This window comes from Capsicum annuum, chromosome 1 (assembly GCF_002878395.1).
Source record: "Capsicum annuum cultivar UCD-10X-F1 chromosome 1, UCD10Xv1.1, whole genome shotgun sequence".
NCBI lineage: Eukaryota > Viridiplantae > Streptophyta > Magnoliopsida > Solanales > Solanaceae > Capsicum > Capsicum annuum.
In genome coordinates this window covers 230609619-230615190 of record NC_061111.1, presented here as the reverse complement: position 1 = coordinate 230615190, position 5572 = coordinate 230609619, and the positions used below count along the sequence as shown (strand labels likewise).

Genomic DNA, 5572 nt, shown 5'->3' with positions numbered 1-5572 from the left:
CTTCATCAATTTCTGCGAACAAAAGAATCATCAAATTCCCTAAAAACATATGAAACTTTGAAGTTCATCTTTTATGCCATACTACATTTTCATTGAAGTTCTGAAAAATAAGACTTTGAAATTACTTGTAGATTAGCATTGAAAATTAAAAGGCAAGTGTTCGAATATCTCATCGACAAAACCACACACAAAAACAAAAAATTGAGGTTAAAGAGAGTAACATTTACCTGGAAGGAGTAGCAATGACCGACCGCAATGACCGACCGTAGACGGCGGAGTAGCAATGGCCGACGGAGAGTAGCAACGGCCAACAGAAAGTATCCGGAGTCTATAGGTTTAGGGAAAAATGAGAGAGAGATGGTCGTCATTTGGGGGCAATTAAAAAAAAGAGGGGGAAATTTTTTTTTTATAGAAAAAGAAAGCAACACTTTAGCACTCTTTTTTCGATGGATAGCGGGGAAAAATTATAAATTTTAGTGACAAAGTCTTAACCCCCGTATTTTATATAATTTTACGGGGGTTAAAATAATCCCGCTAATAAGCCCCGCAGCTAGTCCCATTTCTTGTAGTGTGCAGATATCCTTTAATTATTCATCCTAATTTGAAACATCAGAAATCTATTCTAGATGTGATACCTTCATTGCTAAACCAAGTAAAACGACCGACCCACTTATAATAGGAGGTCGATATGAGAGCCAAATATTCGTCGCATTTTGAAAATTCTCACATAGATCTGGAATTTTTTATCTTCATGTTATTTCATCTTTGAACCTTGTGATGTTGAAGTCGATGAAATGAATTTAAAGCATGTGTTAATTTGTTCCAGCCAAACAGAAATTGCATGAAAACTCATCAACTTGTCAAAATAGTTCCATTTTTCATTCCAAAAATAACAGTGCCTTCATTGTTGCTATGTGACGCCACACCGGACCAGTTCATCCACCTGCTTCCCCTGATTTGTCTTATGATTAATTAACTATATGCATTCATCTTTGTTTCAGTAAAGCAAACAAGAACAGTTCCATTTCCGCAACATCGTCCTAACCATCTTTCTTTTCTTGTCATCATTAATTCCCTTTAAAAAGAACTTTTGATATGTAATTCCCTGATGGTTTGCCATGGTTTCATAATGTATGGTATTGTATGGTATGATATAGTACAGTACAATATAGTACAATTCAATGTTTGGATTAACTGTATGGTTAACTGTTTTTTGATGACAGTGTTATTAGTTGATTTGACAGTGTGGTGCTGTATTGTTATTGGGAAGTTTATTAAAATGCTCTTAATCATTATAAATATTAAATTTATCAATAATTCTACTATAATAATTTTCTTCCTACTATTTTATCATAATTATGCAATGTAGATATATTAAGTTGTTAAATTCATGTAAATTCTAACAAAGTCAATAAAATAGTAGACCAAATAAATATAATCGGATTTATTTTTTATAGTAACAAATTTCATTTCTTTTTGGTGTTTTGAGATGAGACACCGACGACAAGTATAAAGTTTGAATGCATTTTTTGTGTATGCTACGGATGTGTTTGCTAATGAAATCCAAAAAAAAATAAAAATTCAAGAAAATATATTGTTTCTTACTTATTTTCTTGTGTTCGTAACACAAAGAAAAAAAAAATTCTAAAAGCATTTGTATATATTTAACACAAATTAACAAAAAGAATATTATAAAGGGTGACGGGATTAAAAAATAGTAATTTTTTTTAAAGAAATATTTGGAGGTGGGGTAGTGGAGTATGGGGTGGGATAGGGGTAGGGGGTGAAGGTGGGGGTAAAAAAAAGTTTTAACTTTTTTTAAAAAAAATTAATTAAAAAAATTATGGTATGTGAAGGGAAAAATAACATTATATAATATTAAGTAAGGGTATAATTGAAAAAAAAAATAAGCAAATCATGGGATACCATTAAATTAACGGTGACATAAAATGGGGGTTTTCATGGTTACCAAATCATGAGATTAAACCATACCATACCATACATTTTAAGAAACAATCAAAACAAACAGAATTCTCTTAATAACTATATCATACCATACCATGACAAACCACCATCCAAACAGAGGGTTAATATTCCAACAAAAATATTTTCATCTTCATCTTTTGTTATTCATAGAATTCCTACGTCTTCCTTTACTTTTAGTTTCAACCCCAGAATTCATATTGTATTGTGTGAGAAAGGAGAGTTTGAGAGAAAACTCATCTTCATTATTGTTGAAGCTATTGAGGTTTATATGTTCTTAAAAAAGGATGAAAAAATCAATACCTAAAGTAAGCTACCTACAATATTAATTATATTCTAGGATATTCAGAATGATTCTAACATTCTTCCTCAAGCTAATGCATACAAATTATATGTACCAAGCTTGCTATACATATAACTTGTTACGAAATGGGCTAGGGACTTGGTAAATATGTTGGTAAGCTGATTATTTAACCGTACAAACTTTGTGACAATGTGTACTGATAGTAACTTCTCCCAGAAAAATGATAAATGATCTGTGTGTTTGCTCCTCTCATAAAACAATAGATTTGATGCAATGTGAAGAGCAGCGTAGTATCAAACACAAGTTCCATTTCTTTAATCTCTCAAATTTCAACTCCTTCAATAGTTGCTTAATCCATATGAGTTCACATGTACAACTGTTGTAGTCTGACATTCTATTCAGGAACGGCTCAAAAAAGTTGTCTAAAACCAAAAATTGATATGAGGCCTTAAAATTATTTTAGTAGAAAAATCAATATAATTTCTTTTTAAGTTTATTTTGTTAGTATTTTGTGTGCTAATTCTTTCATAGTCGGTTCTTCATAATTTTCTTTCTATTAAAAATATAACCAATCATGAGGTATATAAATTCTAACAAATAATAATAAATAAAAAACATCAATAAATTAAAAATACTTTAAATAACAAAATTTTGAAGAAGATTAGTTAAGTTTAGATTGAAGAAGGTGAAAACTTCATATCAAAATATACTATTTCCGCGCCTCAATATAATTATTGTTATACTTGAATAATGAGAAAATATCGAAAGAATAACTAATATTATCTTAATTCAATCATATTATTCAGCTTTGTATTATACGGTATGTTGACACCTAATTTTGACTCACTCTTTTTCTTCTAATTATTTTATCAATGCTTTTTGACCCCGAATAACTTTTCAAAATAAATTCATATTTTTATTTCCATTTCTATGAATTTTCAAAAATAATAAAAAGAAGAGGATTTATTTTTGAATCATATTGTAAAATATTTTAATTGGATTTAATTAAATATTTGAACATCAAAATCACAAAAATATCTTCCGGTAATCGCATTCGCATTATTTTAAATTTCATTTTTAGACGATATTGTGACCATATATGTATATTCTTTTTATATAAAATATATATTTTATAAGATGAACATATATTTTATTATTTTCTTCTTTCTACACACACAAATATATATATATACACGTACATTTTTATTAATATTAAATTATAAAATAATCAAATCAGAGGCATATACAAATTATGTCTATAACTTATATCCGTACATATGAAAATAATTTTAGGGTAATAAGAAGCATTGATAAAATTAATTTCGGAAGAAATATAGTATTTGGGTAAACATTAATTCAATTTCAACTTTATTTTATCCGAAACCAACTCTTATTTATAAATTTCAGCCAAAGAAGCCCAGATATTGATCCATCACACGTAATATCCGACAGACATATGCTGCTACGTTAGCAAAGAAATACAAAAATCGCCCAACAAACACAAACTAATTCAATCCATTGATTCTTTTATAATCCAAGGGTCCTAAAATTTTCAATTATTTATTTAAATATATATAAAAAAATTATTATTATTATTATTTTAAATTAAATCTGAACTGTCCGACCAAACGATCGGACGGTCCATATTTCAGTCAACAAAGTCAATACATAGTACGGCTTTTGCCACTCCTAAAATTACAGAACACACTTTCTCTCTTCCCCAAGCCGTGATTTCATTCTTTGACAGCAAAGTCAAATCCAAATCAGTGCAACAAGTTATTTTCAATTTCAAATTCACATCAAAGGTCGGAAGATTTGTTCAATTTCGAGGGAGATTAGTCCTTTTCAACTTTTGAATTTCAAATTTTTGATTTGTCCTTTGGCTTTCTTGAATTTCGATTTCAAATTCGAATTTGTCTATAAATACCAATGTTTTTTCACTCTTGAAGAGACAAGATTTTGGGTGAGGAAAAATGGGAAAAGTGATTCACAAAAGCACAATATCAGTTCCTCTTCACCACTCTCACTTTTTGATTATTCACGAGTTCTATTGGAGTTGAGTTCGAAGAGAAAATTCATGGCTTAAAACTTGACGGAAGGCCTTGGTTTGCTGCCCAACATAAGGTAAGGATTCACTTCCTTTCTCATTCATCTTCATCTTCCTTTTGTTTATCTGATTTTTGTTCTGCGGATACATAATTTGTTTCTAGCCTTAATCTTGCTATTGTTGTTTTCGTCGCCTTTACGAATAGAATAATTCTAAATTTTGGTGAAATTACTTTCGGCTGAAATCTGTTTCGTGAACATAGGATCTGTAAATACGTGAACGTTGGACTTGTTTCAAATTTTAGTTTATATTAATATTGTTGTTCTTCGATTGAGTTTAAAGACTTGATTTTATCTGAGACTCCCATTTTACGGAATATTTTGTGGTCAAACTATGTAAGATATGTGAAATTTTTGCCTTATTTAACTTCCGGTTTTTCTCTTTTGAATACATAAATATGTGTTTGTAATTTTCTTTAAAATCTATTTTGGTATTTTTGTTCATTAACCGCCAATTGAGGTCATGGGTATGGTTTCATGTTGCGTCTCTGTTATTTCAATCTCACCACTGTTTTGTTCAATTTTAATAATCTTTATTTCATTTTTTGGGATTCTCATGAATACACAATTTTGTTTCAACTTCAATCAAGCTATATTGTTGTTGCGTTCTCGGACTCTGTAAACAAATATGAATTTCGATTCTAAAAAAAATCTTTGTTTGTGACTATGTGGGTTTGTACATTCTCATATAGGTGTGTTTAATTTATTTCAGGACTACTGGTTATTTTTCGCAAATCTGAATTTTGGAATAGTGTTGCGTCTCTATCTTTGTTTGTCTCGGTATACATGACTGTGTTGCTTCTAAATCTATGGAACTTGTGAAACTATTGTTAAAATTATTTATTTTATGTGTATTTAATATTAACTTTTTATTATGTTGAAGTAAAATGGGTCGATGTTGTTAGTTGGTGGACAAGACACAAGCTGTGTATTCATGCGGATTTTATATGGGCCTGTATCCATTTTATGTGATTGGTGTGAGATGGCAATAGTGTAGGTGCCACGACCCAAAATGAGGGTCATGATGACACTTGTCGCGACGTACCTTTACAAGTAAGTCTATCACCCAAACTAATACAGAAAGAGAAAAAGACAGAAATATTCCAAGGTAAAACTTCTAGAATCAAGTCGAATCATAATAGTAATCATAATAATGAGGAAAGAACTTATCCAAAATAC

The 5572-nt window shown here is 30.0% G+C and overlaps 1 long non-coding RNA gene across 1 annotated transcript; it reads left to right on the top strand.

Annotated features, from left to right (window-relative positions):
* The first annotated feature begins 3996 nt into the window (after positions 1–3996).
* LOC124897079 lies at positions 3997–5313 on the top strand. The gene is made up of 2 exons (XR_007053665.1): positions 3997–4411; positions 5106–5313. It is a non-coding gene; the product is annotated as an uncharacterized LOC124897079 (long non-coding RNA).
* The last annotated feature ends 259 nt before the right edge of the window (positions 5314–5572 follow it).